Source organism: Carya illinoinensis, chromosome 8 (genome assembly GCF_018687715.1).
Source record: "Carya illinoinensis cultivar Pawnee chromosome 8, C.illinoinensisPawnee_v1, whole genome shotgun sequence".
NCBI lineage: Eukaryota > Viridiplantae > Streptophyta > Magnoliopsida > Fagales > Juglandaceae > Carya > Carya illinoinensis.
Genome location: NC_056759.1, coordinates 30931121 through 30948888, shown reverse-complemented (window position 1 = coordinate 30948888; position 17768 = coordinate 30931121). Strand labels below are relative to the sequence as shown.

General features: G+C 38.5%; 1 pseudogene; it reads left to right on the top strand.

Annotated features, from left to right (window-relative positions):
* The first annotated feature begins 13292 nt into the window (after positions 1-13292).
* On the top strand, positions 13293-17555 carry LOC122274603 (annotated as a pseudogene).
* Positions 17556-17768: the final 213 nt, after the last annotated feature.

Genomic DNA, 17768 nt, shown 5'->3' with positions numbered 1-17768 from the left:
ACTTGAACAAACTCCAAATATGCTAATCTCAGAATATTAACAATGGTTATATTAATCTTCTAGATCTGTGAGTAGAAAAAATAGGTAAAAATGATATTTTCATTAACTTACCAGGTGCACAAAGAGACAGATAAAATTGAGGATGACAAAGACCATGGGGAGCAAAAAGTGTATAAGATGTATTTTTCAAGGCCATGGAGACACAGATTCATCTCATGGATAACCTAGGAACTTACCTATGAAAATAAATTGATAAACTAGGAACACTAGAAGAGTTGATCCACACTTATAAGATGTGTTCTGCAAGTTCTAAAATTAAAAAAAATAAAAAAAATAAAATTTGAATTGTATCGTAAAAGCATACAACTATGGTAAGAACGTATAATTTCACAAAATAGACCAACTACCTACAATCCTATATATAAACCTAATTAAGCATGGAAAAAGAATAATCAAGTACTAAGTAAATAGACAAGATTAAAGCAGGTAGTTAATGCTAAATCCTCTTAGCTTAATGCTTGTTTTCTCGTAGCAACACCCCAATACCATGGAAAGTATGTATGATTATAAGATCAAAATGAAATGAAACAAAGGGAAAAAGATGCAAACTAGAAAGCTCAGGAAGATGCAACTTTTTCACATCCACTTCACGTAACTCATTCCAGAGTTGAGCCCCAAAGTATGCAGCTCTCAACCATCCTATATCCATAGCTTACCCAAAAAACAATCTTTTTTTGGGGGGGGGGGGGGGGGGGGGGAGGGGGGTTGTAAAGGTACAGAGAGGGGTCACAGTGCTGGCTTCAGGCACCGACTACATCAACCAAAAGTTAGTTCCGATTGTCAACAGGGAGTTGGAAATAAATATATAAATCCACCTTTTGTCCCAAAAACTATTTCTCATGTTTTTCTGGTCAATAAGAGCACATGTAGAGTTGATTGCACATGACAGAATAAAGTACGAAGACAGGAATTCAGTGCAAGAGATGTTGAAGAAGACACATGCGCTAAAATCCACTCATGCCCCCTCCCCAACACATCCCGAATGAAGTCTAGAAACAAAGTTAAAATGATAGTCCATGAAAAAATACCCATTAATAAAATCTTGTTAAACGATAAAAAAAATACCAATCCTAAATACTTGGTTCCAACAAGTAAAATGCATGCACAAATATTCATTAGAACATAGAATTTGGATTTACTTGTATGGTAAAAGGTCAAGTAGAAAAATTCATTGGTGGCTAAATTGTGGGTGGTGACGGCAAAACTTCGCATCAATGACAAAAATGACAGGTGCTCGGTGAGGGGTGACGGCTCGGTGAGAGAGACAAAGAGAAGGCCACTGAAAGGTAGGAATCGGTCAAAATATTTCTAAGCTTTCAGGGGTGAGGGGCGTCGGAGTGATGACTGAGGAAATAAACGATTAGCCCATTGGGTTGAAGAAGAAGAGATGGGTTGAGAACATAGAAGAGATGGGCGAGGGAGAAGACTAGTGCGAGGGAGATGGGTGAGAGGAAAGAACCGGGTGGTTGGGTTTACAGACCGGTTTGCCACATGGGTATGTGGTGTGTGATAGTAAACTAGGGGTTGAGTAGAGTTTCTGTTTTCCAAGTGTTGGCCATAGGTCTCAAAACTGGAAATCTCAAAAGGGAGAGCTTGGCTGGCTAAGATGGGCACGGAGGTGGCTGATGGGGTGTCAGTGGAGTTGGTGGTGGCTCGAGAGGGGAGGTTTAGTGGCAAATCTAGGCCATGCGAAAAGGGGAAAAACCCATTTCGGGCTGTGCTTTTATGGTGGAAAGGGCTGCCGTGAGGGGCTGAGTTCAGTTGTTGGGGGTTCACCTATGAAGGGGGAGGCAGTTGGTGGCATGGGGTTGCGCCATGGTGGAACGTGGAGGAGAGACCTGCATGGGGGAGGTTGTCAACATGAGCTGCGCCAAAGGTTGGCTGCAATCTGGCTAAGTCACGGCTGAGAGGGGCCGCACAAGGAGGAGGGACTATGGGAAGGGAGAAAATTGGGGAGAGAGGGAGAGAGAGTTGTGTGATCTGCGCTCGGCATGGAGGGGTAGTAGCCGGCGAGAGGGTGAATCGATGAGGTGGGTGGTGGCGAGGTTGGGTGGCGCATGGTGGGTTGAGTTGAGAGAAGGTTTTGGTGAGGGGAGGGAAGGGGTCGCGCGGGAGAAGTAGGGGAGTGGAGAAAATGAAGGAAAAAAGGAAAGAATGAAAAAGAAAGAAGGAAAAAGGAAAAGGAAAAAGAAAAAAAGAAAGGAAAGAAAGGAGATCTAGTCTTTCAACTCGGGGTCTCGAAATTGATCCAACGAACAGGATTTAAAAAGATAACTTAAATTAAAACACAAAAACTAAATAAATTAAAATAGTAAATCCAACAATAAACTGATTTGAAATAAAGAGCATCTTAAATAACAATCAATAATTAACAATAAAATACATTGAATTAAATTTCATAATTAAAAAAATTTAAAATAAGAAAGCCCATACTCCTAATAAATGCAATAATTACTTAGTTAAAATATAAGTAAATACGGGGTATTACAAGGGCCTTTGCCCTTCAAGATTTTCTTAACACTGACTCTTTAACACCACCTGTTCCAACCCCACTCGACACTAAACTTGAGCCTGGATCTAAGCAATAATCCTTCTGCACATCCAAGGCATTATCACCATCACCATCTAATAACACTTCACATTTGTTAGGTTTCACCAGTTCTACACCAGCGTCGGGAAGGACACACCCACCATCCATAATCAGTTTAGCGCCCTGCATTCCTTCATCAACCACAACAAGTTGTTCTTCCCTCACCTTTACCGAAACAGACCCCTCTTTCTCACCTATCCTAGACCCACTCGACACTACACTAGGACCCTAATCTAAACAACAATCCTCCTGCAACTCAAATTCATTATCACCATTACCATTGGATATCCCTGCAACACTATTTCGATTTCCAATTTCAACACCATCTTCCAAAGCCATCTTGGATCCCTGCTCTCATTCTTCAACCACATCAACCTCTTCTGTGAACACTTCAACCGTAATAGACCCCTCCTTCATCTCTCCCTCCTCCAACCCATCCCTTGCATTAACAACTTCAACCCTATCATTATCGACTCTTGCCTGACCACTAGTCCCCTCCCCAAAAGGCAACCTAATTTCCTCTTTCATTAACATTAGTGTCTCCCTTCCCACTCACCTATTTTCCATCATGTATTTTCTTTCCCACTTCCTTCCACTCCTTAATCTCCCCATCTTTCCGAGGAACACATGGCCCCTCTTTTCTCACAAAACCCTTCTTACCCCTCACCCCACTCCTGCAAACCACAGAAGTATGCCTCTGCCTGAAACATTTAGTACAATAAAATTCCCTTTTTTTTCATACACCACTTCTTGCCAAAATTGACTTTTCTGGCCAATCACCAAAGGAAAACCCGCAACAGGTTCCTCTTGGAGATCAACCTCAACACACAATCTCACTGCCATGGCTCTCGTTCGATACAAAGTTGGATTATCAGTGCCCAAAAACTGCCCAAACCGAGAAGCAATAATCTATAAACAGTCTAACCTGTACAAATTGAGCTGCAAACCAGGAAGAAAGATCCACTACAGAGCAATGGAGGACTCCTTCTTGAGATCAAAATCAACCAACCAATTGAAAAGACAAAACTAGCAACCAAAAACAACCCCCTAGATTTAATAATGTGCCTCCTCAACACATCAATAGACGGTCTTGCTGAGAGGAATTTGAGGACCAAAGAAAACTTTAACTCATCAGCAGCTCTGTCAATCTCTGCATCCGTGACCATGAAACCCAAACCACCATCAATCAACTTTGGCTTTCTCATCGGCAGGCAAAACTTGGCCACTGGCAAAGGTTGTTGCAGAGCCTGGAGGAAAGATCTCGCACCCCCAGTACCCATCGAAACCTTCACATCACCCTTACCCTCCTTAGAACCTTCCCCCGTATTCAAAGAACCAGGAAGGCACCCTATCCCAAACCCACCGGTAGTGAAAGGCCATTGGAGAGTGAACCAGAGATCGGCTGGAGGCTGACCCCCAATGCACACTAATGAAAAACACAAAGTAACCCTACCAAAGCACTAATTGCCCTGCCACGTCACTTGGTTCTTCAAAAAGCAGTCCATTCTTACCCATGTTTATTTGAATATCAATAAAATCCTTGATTTCTATAATTCTAGAATTGAACTTTGCAAGGGATAGGCTGATGGTGAGTTTCTTTTAAATAGTGGGAAAATCATTTTAGCCTTAGTTTGGATATTACAGGAGAATGATAAAAAGGGTCATTTCCACGATAATAATAATAAATGATATTTATGATGTATATGTAACTTTGGATGAAGTTGTGTTGTTCACGGATTCTATTTAGAGGTATGTACTAATGGCAATACATTGATTTACTATTTCATAGAGGGCTATTTTATGCATACTTAAGTGTGCTCTTTGTGATTCTACTGTGCTCATGTTTATTGATCAGCTTCGGTCTTACTTACTCTCAACAATTCCGTTAATGAAATGGGTTTTAACATCCTCAAGGAACATGGATTCAAGCAATTCAATACCTTAGAAAAGCAGTAAGATCTTGAATAGTATTTTTAATATGCTAAAAGATTAACATAATTAATATAGACAAAGATACAAAAGGAGAGCTGAGGCCTAATTTTAAACACCACAAGAAAGCCAAAACAGTGAATGATAGCAAAAACAATGAATAAGCTAAAAAGGAAGGGAAATGGAACCACAAGACGTACTGTTCTTGTCCCATATACTCTTTGCTTAAAAAATGTTGCTTTTGTTTTGTGAAAAGAAAGGCAACAATAGAGTTGAATTAATCTATTTGTGCGGCTTGGGATAAAGCTTTTGTAGAAAGCTAAAAGCTTTGATGACACATGAACAATACTGTGTAGTTATTTTGAATGGATATGAATGATCGAAGAAGATCTACATTGCATCGATCTTTAGATATAGGTTGCCAACAATAGTTGAGACAGATCACAATCTTGTTGAACCACCCTAAGTGTGAAACCTGTGAAACCAAACCCCTGCAAACTCATTCACCAACCCCCCCAAAATCTACATTGTTGATCTCCCTCTTTTTGTTGTATTAGGCACCAACCCAAGTGTCTGCAGCAAGGTCACAAATTGCTACACCTAACACATAAATTGTAGGCTACTCTCTCCTATAAATAAGAGAGCTCAGATGTGAAGAGAGGAGTGTGGAAAATTAGAGAGAAAGAGAGTACGTGAGAGAGAGGATTTGTAGAGTTTTTTTTATGAATCTCGTACAAATTCAGTAAAAGAGGCTCTAGTGGATGTAGACAATTTGCTGAACCACTTAAATATCATTTTGTGTGATTTTGGACAGGTTAGAGACTCAACAATTGGTATCAGAGCTTTGGTTCGAGCTGTCCAAAAAATCAAGTTGATTGAAATCAACTTTTGATAACTCCAGGGTATTCCTCGAGTTGAGACAAATTTGTTACCGCAAATGGAATCGAAAATGGAGGTCGAACGAAGCCGCATGCACCGGTAGAAGATAGGAGCGTGAACCCATGCACTCCACGCTCATCTGGAGGTTGAAGACGACTGCCAATCAGCGCCACGCGCACACATGCACCACCACGCGCCCAGAGGTGGAGGACGCATGACACACACGCACTCCACGCACCCCCATGCACCTTACAGGAATTCTACGCGTGCATCTCACTCCCTTACGTGCCCCCACGCGCCCTAGAAGGAATCTACGCATGTACTACACGCGCCAACGCGCCCCCACTCGTACTGCTGGTGCGTGTGCATCTCATGCACCAGACGATCAGGACCGTTCATTTTCCAGATCCATTTTGGGCTTGATCTAAGCCATTTGGAATCCGATTTCAACGATCAAATAGTGCTTTCCAACTATTTGTGTCTAAATTTTCTAAATTCAAATGGAAAGATCTGAAAGAGATACGAGCTTTGAAAATGTTAGTAGTTTTGGGTATCGGTCCACAATGTCAAATGCCAAGTTTGAAGTTGAGAAGTTCGATGGAACTAGCAATTTCAGCATGTGATAGTGTGAAGTCATGGACGTTTTGATCCAACAAGAGTTGGATATTACGTTGGACGAAAGACCAGATGATATGACTGAACAAGATTGGAGGAAGCTTAATACCCAAGCTTGTAGTACAATCCAATTATGTCTTACCAAAGAACAGAAGTATTTTGTCATGAGAGAGACAAATGCTAAGAAACTTTGGCAGAAATTAGAGGATAAGTTCATGAAGAAGAGCATTGAGAGCCGTCTGCACTTGAAGAAAAAGCTCTTCAGATTCCAATTTTGTGAAGGTATTTCTATGTCTGAAAATCTGAATAGTTATAATCAAATTATTGCTAATTTGTTAAACTTGGATGCTAAAATCCAAGATGAAGATAAAGCTTTACTTTTGGTAAATTCCTTGCCTGATACATATAAGTATTTAATTACTACTCTACTGTATGGGAATGAAAAGATTAGTTTTGATGATGTATCTAGTTCTTTAATTAGCAATGAGTATCGTAGAAAAGATAAGCAGGTACAACTAGATATATCAAGTGAAGCGTTAACAGCAAGAGGGAGATCACAGTCAAGGTATCCCGGAAAGAAGAAAAGTTTTCAATCGAAAATCCAGGTCACATCACGTGGTTCATCATTCGGCAGAAAAATCACCAGAGACGAGTGTTCCTTTTGTCGCAACAAAGGACACTGGAAGAAGGATTGTCCCAAGCTGAAGGGACAACAGCAGAATCAACCCACCACAGCCAATGTCGTGGATATAAATGATGATTCAGATTTTGCCTTGACAAGTTCATCATCCATTTGTCATTCCGATGAATGGATTATGGATTCCAGATGTACCTATCACATGTGTCCCAATCGGATTGGTTTACTGACTTCACAAACATTGAGGGTGGAGCAGTACTTATTGGCAATGACAGTGCCTGTAAGACTCAGGGAATAGGTAGCATTCGGTTAAAGATGCACGATGGCAGCGTTAAGACTTTGACAAAAGTTCGGTACATTCCGGACTTGTGGAAGAATCTCATCTCAATGGGATCTCTAGATTCAAAGGGATTCAGAATCACCATTGAAGAAGGAACTCTCAAAGTACTAATGGGAGTTCAGGTGGCAATGAAAGGTTTGAGGCAAGGAAACTTGTACTTCTTGCAAGGAAATACTGTTGAAAGAAAAGCTTCCACATGCTGTGAGAAGCTAGATGAGACTGATGCCACCAGTCTTTGACATATGCGTATGAGACAAGATGGAGAAAAAACTTTGCAAACATTGGTGAAGTAAGGCTTACTCAAAGGTGCCAAGACTGGTAAACTGTCTTTCTGTGAGCACTGTGTATTAGGGAAGTAGAGGCGGATCAAGTTTGGAACCACTGTACATAATACACAGGGGATACTTGACTATGTACACTCTGATGTTTGGGGACCTACCCAAAATGCATCTTTGGGAGGTAAGTATTGGTTTGTAACTTTTGTGGATGATTATTTTCGTCGTGTGTGGGTGTATACAATGAAGAATAAAGATGAAGTGCTGAAAATCTTCCTTAATTAGAAGAAAATGGTTGAGACTCAGACCGACAGAAAGATCAAGCGGCTCAGATTTGATAATGGAGGAGAGTACACTTTAGACTCCTTCATGGAAGTATGCCAGAGAGAGGGAATTGTCAGACACTTCACAGTACGAGGTACACCGCAGTATAACCGTGTGGCAGAACGAATGAATCTTACTTTGCTAGAGAAAGTGCAATGTATGTTACTGGATGCTAGATTCAGTAAGAAATTTTAGGCTGAAGCTGTGACATATGCCTGCCACCTCATTAACTGACTACCCACAGCTGCCAATGACAGGAAGACACCTATTGAAATGTGGAGAGGTATACATGCTACTGATTATGACTCTTTACACATTTTTGAATGTCCTGCATACTATCATACTAAAGAAAGTAAGCTTGATCCTAGAGCCAAGAAACCAATATTCTTGGGTTTTAGTACTGGTGTAAAAGGGTATAGGCTCTGATGCATAGAGTCTAAAAAGGTGATCATCAATAGAGATGTTACATTCAAAGAATCTGAGATGCTTAAGTCACATAAGCATAAAGATTCCAATGAAGGCAGCTATGATAGCAAAACACCTGGTGATTTGCAAAAGGTGGAGTTTTCCACTCAAAATGATTCAGGAGAAACAAATGGAGAGCACAGACAAGATGAGGTGATAGTCCAGTCACAATACCTCCATGTCAACCCGAATCAATTTCAACCAATAGACCGAGACGAGAGAAATTTGTACCGACCGTTTTGTAGACTATGTAACATATGCATTACCAACTGAAGGTGGTGAGATCCCAACCACTTACAGAGAAGCCATACAGTCCATTGAACAAGTTAAATGGACGATGATGAATGAAGAGATGTAGTCTCTTCACCAGAACCTGACTTGGAAGCTTGTGTCGCTTCCAAAAGGAAAGAAGACAATTGGCTATAAGTGGATCTTCAATCAGAAAGATGATCAAGCTGCTAAAAATGGAGTGCGATACAAAGCTAGGTTGGTAGCCAAGGGCTACGTTCAGACAGAGGAAATTGACTACAGTGAAGTATTTTCTCCTATTATGAAGCATTCATCCATTCGAATATTGCTAGCTTTGGTTGCACAATATGATCTTGAGTTAGCACAGCTTGATATGAAAGCAACTTTCTTACATGGTGATCTGGAAGAGGAGATTTATCTGTCTCAATTAGAAGGTTTCAAAGAAGCTGGAAAAGAAAATTGGATATGCAGTCTGAAGAAGTCTCTCTATGGCTTGAAACAGTCACCTCGGCAATGATACAAGCGTTTCGACCGCTTTATGATGGACCTGAAATACACTCATTGCCAATACGATCATTGTGTGTATTTCAGAAAACTTGCAAATGGATCTTTCATTTATTTGCTTTTATATGTAGATAATATATTAATTGCATGTAAAAGCAAAGGGGAGATAAATCGCTTAAAAACTCAGTTAAATCATGAGTTTGAAATGAAAGATATGGGAGAAGCACGAAGAATACTGGGGATGGAGATCAACAGAGATAGGATGAAAGGTACAGTTCACCTTACTCAGAAGTAGTATCTGAAGAGAATACTGCAGCTTTTCAACATCGACTTGAAGACGAAGCCGGTGAGTACTCCTAGGGCTCCATATTTCAAGCTCAGTGTATTGCAGTCTCCTAAAGGTAATGAAGAGCGGGATTACATGAGAAATGTCCCATATGCAAGTATTGTTGGAAGCTTAATGTATGCCATGGTGTGTACACGACCTGATATCTCCCAAGCCATTAGCTTAGTTAGTCGCTATATGCATAATCCTGGAAAGGTTCATTGGCATACGGCTAAGTGGATTCTACGGTATATTTTAGGGACCATAGATATTGGTTTGAAGTTCGAGAAGAGTAAAGATAGTCTAGTAACTGGATATGTTAACTCAGACTATGCAGGTGATATTGACAAGTGCCGATCAACAACTGGATATGTGTTCACTATGGCTAGAGGACCAGTTAGTTGGCGATCAACTTTGCAGTCGACAATTGCACTATTATCCACTGAGGTTGAATATATGGCTGTAATAGAAGCCGTGAACGAAGCCATTTGGTTACAGGGATTGGTAATAGATTTGGGCTTTAAGCAGCAAGAGGTTACAGTTTACTGTGACAGTCAAAGTGCAATTCATTTGGCTAAGAATCAAGTATATTACTCTCGAACGAAACAGATAGATGTCTGATTTCACTTTGTACGTGAAATATTAGAAGAAGAGGACATCAAACTTCAGAAGATTGGCACTGAAGATAATCCAGCAGATATGTTGACGAAAGTCATCACAAGGATCAAGTTTCAACATTGTTTGGACTTGATCAGTATTGTGCACTGCTGAGCACCCTCGGGTGCATTGGAGCATATTCGATAGAGGAAATCTCTCATGTCAAAGAATGAGGTGGATTCATTTGAAGAATGAATCAGTTTACAAATAGCCTGGTATGGTACACTTGGATGGAGGGGGTGATTGTTGAACCAACCTAAGTGTGAAACTTGTGAAACCAAACCCGTGCAAACTCATTCACCAACACCCCCAAAATTTGCACTGTTCTCCCTCTTTTTGTTGTATTAGGCACCAACCTAAGTGTCTGCAGCAAGGTCACAAATTGCTGCACCTAATGCAGAGATTGTAGGCTGCTCTCTCCTATATATAGGAGAGCTTAGTTGTGAAGAGAGGAGTGGGGAAAATTAGAGAGAAAGAGAGTACGTGAGAGAGAGGATTTGTAGAGTTTTTTTTTTATAAATTTCGTATAAATTCAGTAAAAGAGGCTTCAGTGGACGTATGCAATTTGCTGAACTACTTAAATATCGGTTTGTATGATTTTGGACAGGTCAGAGGTACAACAAATCTCCTTGATTTTGTTTTCTAAAAGTAGTAGTAGCTACAACATGAGTGACGGTAGACATAGGAAAGAGGTTGTGGAGGTAGCTAGGTAGGAGAAAAAAAAAGGTTAAGACAAAAAGGCAATCATAGATGTAGGTGGGGGCCGGGAGATGGAAACAAAAAGAAAAAAATTTCTTCTAGCTATCCTATATATGGAGGGTAGAGAAGGAAGAAAGAGAAGGGTAAAAAGGAAAAGGAGGGAGAGATGCCACCCAAAAGGGAAAACTTCTCGAAGCTGAAAGAGGGGTGGAGTTGGTTATGTTAAAAGAGAAGGGGGAATTTAAGAGAGAAGATCTTCTCTTAATTTAAGAGTTAGAGAGAGATGTAAGACATTGACTTCTAAATTCATGATTATGTCCCTAATCGTATTTGAATATATGTAATGAACGTTGCAAGGACGGTCCATTAATAATGCATACACCATCATGGTGTACAAGACTGTGAGACTAGGGATTGTGTCTTATCTTAACTCATCCCATTATTCTCCATAGACCAATGAACAATGTTTGTGTTGATAATGCTATCCAAATATGAGAAAATTCATGGTCGCTAATAGAGTAGTTTGTGATCAGCAATGTTTGTGTCGCTGATAGTTCAATCATTTGAAAATGCTTATGCAATGGTTTCATGACATGATATTTGAATTTAAAAATTAAGATTTTTTTTTTTAATTATAAACTTCCATTCAGGAGAATGATATATATTTCAATTTATCCCATCTAAAAGATGAAAGAAGTGGGAACTAGGCAGCGTTAACACCAAGAGAATTTGGGAAATGCTTTGATTAATTTACCATTGCCATAATAGTTATCTTGAGAACAACTTTATACAATTAATATTATTAGAATATATGTAGTCCTGAGAAAATTTTCAAGATCGGGACACAATTTGGAAAACTATCATTATCATATAAAAATCTTAATTTTCTGAAGCTACTAATGAATGACATCTTCATGTATTTCTTTTTCAAGGAAAAATAATTTCATAACGAACTAAAAGAGAAGTAGTCCATAAGGAGGGGTGAGAGATTCTCTGATGTACACTCGTCCCAAAAAAGAGGATATATACAAACAAATTGAGAATTGGTGCCATATGATGATTCAATCCCATAGATGTTGGACGGCGTAATGATAGTTGTTGAAGAAACGCAACCAACATATTGCTTTAAATCATCCATCCATTGCAAGAGGTTTCTATGATAGAAGGGTGAGCATTTTTTTTTTTCGATGGAAACAGACTTCATTGAATACATTCAACAAATCGAAGTTACAAGTGTGACTTATCAATACAGGAAAATCCAGACTATAAGCCAACCTACGCATCTACTCTGGAGCATCCCCGCACATATAGTGGCAAACATTGTCTTAACTTCTAAATCTCTCCTACGCGAGAGAGAGAGAGTGCACTTTGTATAAACAAAGCGGAAAGGCCCCATCCATCCTCCCAAAGAGGCGGAGTGCGAGACACTGCTGCTATGGACACTAAGTCCAATAGCCTATCTCTATATTATTAAAAACTGAAGATCAAAGACTACAATACAACATACACAAAAACAAAACAAATCACAAGCACCGACGTGAGCCCCGACAGCACACCTACTGCAAGCATCGGCGGCACGAGCCCAGAACGGTGCAAGCACCCAGCTCGCGCACGGACAGCAACCTCCACCATGGAGGCTGGCCGTACGACCACCAGCAGTAACATCGCTCGCCACTCTCGTTAGAAGGGTGAGCATTGAGTCTAAATGTATTGAGACAATAGTTAAAAATCTACAATCCCACATATTTTGTCTTCTCGAATATGATGGGTGTAGAAATGTCACTTCTGGGCAAAAGAAAATCCATACGTGCTCTTAGAAAGTGAATGAGAAGCTGAACTTTTCGGAATCCTTGATAGATCAAGCTTCTGAGTATCTACATAAAAAATAAAAATAAAAAACACACTCAAATCTGGTGCCTAAGTGAGATTAATTGGACTTGTTTGGAGTAGCAAGTAGCATGAGTGGTTAATACGGAGGAAGATAGGTGGCTGCACGTTTGTAGTGACCACTTGTTCTGTTGTCAAGTGGGTATGGGGTGGTGAGAGGTTGCATGGTTAGAGAGGCGATAGAGAGGTGAAGTAATTGCGCAAGTGCGTGGCCTGTGTTTGAGGGCAAAATGATGGTGGTTTTTGGTGTTTTGAGGAGAGGAAATTATATATGGTGTGTGAGGTCCATTAGTATCGAAGCTCACACATATGGATCTTGTGCACAATGTTTAGAGAGGTGGCTTGGCTTCGTCAAAACATGAATGCAGAGCGGAATGTGAAAATTAACGATGTGTCGTGGTTGGTGTGAGTTGTAGCGCAATAGATGATCAGGGCTACAAAAATATTTCTACAACAGCAAAAATATAGCCTAAATATGCACACAAAAAAAGAGAATAAAAGGAAAAAGAAAAAGAAAAGCCTAGGAAAGAGAAAGGTACTATGTCGGAAAGTGAGATTGAGGGGGAGGAAGGTGGAGTGCATGCCCCCGGTGGCTGTATTCTTTGGTGGAGGACAATGCATAGTCACTTGTTGTCTTGAAATTATTTTTAGAGAGATTTACGATCCATCTTGCAAGATCACGGTTTAGGAAAAGGGGTAACATAACTTTTTTCAATTATTTCTATTTAGACACATGCATGACAATTTTAAGCTTTGATTTAAAGAACTTTCTTTAATTATAGAATAGTCATATTGTTGTTATCTTACCTAAGTTAAAATTATTCATATGGTTTGGGACACAATTATTAGGATAATTCATGACTTGGGTTTCTATAACTACTTCCAGTGTCAGCATTCCAAAGGTCAGTCTAGCGTTTTACTTACAATGTGGAATGGAAATCTTGGATGATCAAGCATGTTGTCTAAGGGGTCTAGCGAGTGTAACTTCAGAGCATGTGCTCAATAAATCACGTGTAGATATTTGGAGTATATTTAATGAAATCTTTTTATTTTTTTACCATCCCAAGAAAGGAAAAAGAAAAAAGCTTTTGCATACAGATTGAGATGATCAGTCTCTGCATGCGTTATTGATTCGCAATAGCACATCATCTTTTACAATAATTAATTAGGACATGATGATTCTATAAGATTGAATTGTGGAGATTACAGCTCTATCTGATAATTCTAGGTCCTGGCACATTATTTGGTGACAAATCAAAATCACATCAAAGATCATAAGAGTGAAATGACAACAGTACTTAACGTCTTAATAAGTAGTGGATAATCTCCACTCATGTCTCCAATAATTAGCAATACAATATTCAAGCTAGCTTTATTATTTAGACAAACTCTGGGGTCCAACGTATATACGTGGATTCGTAAACACATTTAACAGCTGGAAACAATATAGAACATTCAGCAAATGCTATATAAAGCCATGATTAATGTGAAGTACTATATGCTCCAAAGTAATCCATTCAGTCCCATCCAAAACCATATATACTGTGAAGTACTACTACTAATTAAATGCATTTCTCAATGGCTAGCTCTTCACACTCTTAGTTCGCTGCCTGTTAGCAATTTCGCTAGGCATTTCCCATCTAAAACTAGCATCATGATCTCTCATATAACAACCAAAAATGCATCCACAAGTGTCACCGTTAACCCTCGTCCTCTCCGGTGCATGGCCAGCAGTGCTGCAGTGTTAATGAAATCCCTGATAGTCCCGTTACTACTCGCCGATCTGCTAATTATCAACCTGCCTTGTGGAAGGACGACTACATCCAGTCATTGACTAGCGAATATGCGGTACGTACTACATCTGATTATTAATGGTTTATATTATATATTAGTTTTAATAATGTTATTGTTTTCTTTTTTAACGAGTTGTGATACATATACAATATTTCTTTTTACAACTATATTTTAAAATATAGAAGGTATATCTGAAGAATTTGAATTCTATGAGCTAGACATGCATGCAGGAGGCATTAATGTCACATTTTCTGGTTGTAGAACATATTGTAACAATATTGACTATATTAATATTATCATTATTCTTGTTTAATTAATTAATCTATCAGTAATGAAAATTTTGAATTTCAAGGGGGAGTCATACACTAGACGAGCTGATCAGTTGAAGGCAGAAGTTAGGAGAATGTTTCACAAAGTGTTAGATCTATTAGAGAAACTTGAGCTGATCGATCTATTACAAAAACTTGGATTATCGTATCAATTTGAGGATGAAGTAACGAGGACATTGGAAGTTATATACAACACAATTAATCGAGGTGACATTTGCAAGGAGAATTTATATGCCACTGCTCTTGAATTTAGGCTACTAAGACAGCATGGATAGTGTGCCTCAAGGTAATTAACAACCAAATCTACTTATATATGCTTCGATAAAAATAAATAATAATGAGAAGCTTAGTTAACCCATCATTAATAAATTATTGTGAATAATAAGTGAGTTTTGTCTATTTCAGAAATTTTCAGTATTTTCATGAATGAAAGGGGGAAATTCAAGTCAACCCTTTGTGGCGATACTAATTAAGGGATTGCTATCCTTATTTGAAGCCTCGTTCCTTTCTATAGATGGCGAAACTATTTTGGATGAAGCAAGAGAATTTGCGACAAAACAACTAAAGGAGTACTTTGAGCAAAACAAAAATCAAAATCTTTCTACTTATGTGAGTCATGCCCTAGAGCTTCCATTGCATTGGAGGATGCTAAGGTTGGAAGCAAGGTGGTTCATTGATACATATAGGAGAGAAGTAGGCATGAACTCTGTCTTGTTAGAACTTGCAGAATTGGATTTCAAAATGGTACAAGCAGTCCATCAACAAGATGTAAGGCAAGAGTCAAGGTAAAAGTACCCATGTTTATTTGAAAGGTAATAAAACGCATTGCTAGTACTATTTTTCTAGAATTGATATTCTCTTCTTTGGTTTATATATATTAAGGTGGTGGAAGAGCACTGGCCTTGGAGAAAAGTTGTGCTTCGCAAGGGATAGGTTGATGGTGAATTTCTTTTGGACAGTTGGCATATCATTTCAGCCTCACTTTGGATATGGTAGGAGAATGATAACAAGGCTCAATTGCCTGATAACAACAATGGATGATATCTATGATGTATTCGGATCTTTGGATGAACTTGAGCTCTTCACATATATTGTTGAGAGGTTTGTAAATATTAAGAAAAATTCTATTTTATAATAATTTTCATTATCATCATCTCCACATTCTTTGATGTGTTATCAAATGATTGGTACACAAGTGAAACATAATAAATAATTTTCAATAATTTATTACTACATCATGGAATAGTAGAAAGATGACCGACAAAAGAGATGATGAATATCATTACTTATATATTAATGAGCTTTAAATCTCTAGACTTAAATGTTCCGTAGAGGACTATTTTTATGGATATATACTTAGGTATACTTCTTGTGATTACAGATGGGATGTCAATGCAATCGATCAGCTCCCATATTATATGCAGATCTGTTTCCTTACACTCAATATAATTTTGTTAATGAAATGGCTTTTGACATATTCAAGGAGCAAGAATTCAATGTTGTTCAGTACCTTCGAAAAGCGGTATGACCTCAAATTCTTTTTTATATATAAGTACGTACTATAAATATTGAGAAAGGTACAAAATGAGGGGATGATCAAAAGTACTCTAATAAACACCTAAAGACAATACTCAACAAAGTAAATGGCAGCTAAAAAATGGAGATGAAGGGAACCACAAAATGATCTTCAAGCTCCAAATATAATTAAGAGCTACTATGGATTCAGATTTGAAGAGCAAGGGTTGTAAATCTTTCTTGAGGTCTATTGAGTTAGGTAACTAACAAATTAATTATCTGGACATTGATATGGGTGGTTTTGGTATCAGTGTAAGTAGTAGGCAGCTACAGTAGTGAGGGTAGTACAGGAGATCAAAGGTCGTGGGGACAGGCAGCTGGAGAAGCAAAAAAGCAAGAGAGAAAAGATTGTCGTTAAGGATCGAAGATGGAGAGAAAGAAAAAAGAACTTCTGAACCTAGCTATCCTATGGAGACGTTGAAAGGAGGAATAAGATAAGAGTAAGACGAAATGGAAGGGGAGAAACCTCCATGAAGACGCTTTCTTCTAGAACTTCTTGAGTGATTGAGGATGGAGTACTACTATTGGTGTGGGCTTAAAGATCGAGGACGGAGAAGTTACAGAGAATCTAGAGTATCTCTTATAAGAAATAAAGAGAGATGTAGGACATCAACTTCAAAATTCATGATGATTATTATATATCCCTTATTTGGTTTGTTTGTTAAGTATGTGAATGCATATTTCTTCTAGTTCATTAATGTTTTATTCTAAATGTTTCAGTGGATAGATCAATGTATGGATCTCAATATATACTCTCAAAATGCATGGATCTCAATATATACCAGGACAGGTTATTCTTGCACATGCGTATTTTTTTACCATGGTTCCAATAACAAAGGAATCATTGGCATCTATGGAAGATAACACTAATATAATCTATTGGTCGTCAATGATTTTTCGACTTGCAAATGATCTTGGAACATCCTCGGTATGTAAATTGCACATTCCTTAGGGTTTCATAAGAAATTTTTTCAATTACTTCACTCTAATTTTTGTAGAAAATAATATTCTCATAGACATGCTTTGAAACTCAGATTGAATTAAAGAGAAGGTGATATTCCTAAATCAATTCAATGTTATATGAACGAAACTAGTGCCAATGAAAAAGACGCTCGTGAGCACATAAGATATTTGATTAGCGAAGCATGGAAGAAGATGAACAAAGAACGAGCAACTAATTCTTCATTCACTCAAGCATTTATTGAATATGCCATGAATCTTGCAAGGACGGCCCAGTACATATACCAATACGGGGATAGGAATGGTATACAAGACCACGAGACTAAGGACACTACAAGAAAAACAGGCAATTGGGACCAAGTTATAGTAACGAAAAGAGTATTAGTAACCAATTACCTGTTTTTCTTGTAGTGGGATAATGTATTGTCATTACTTATTAATCCCATACCTTTACATACATGATGAACTATATTTGTATCTCTAATACTATCTAAACTCCACAAAAATAAATCATGGTGGCCAATACCTCAGTTTGTCAGAAGCAATGTACGTATGCATCGCTAATAGTTCTACTTATACTTCAGTCATTGGAAAATGTTTTTCCATGCATTTAATAAAGCAATATTTGAATTAAAATAATTGTAATAAGTCTTTTTAGTGAGTACTTCTACCATA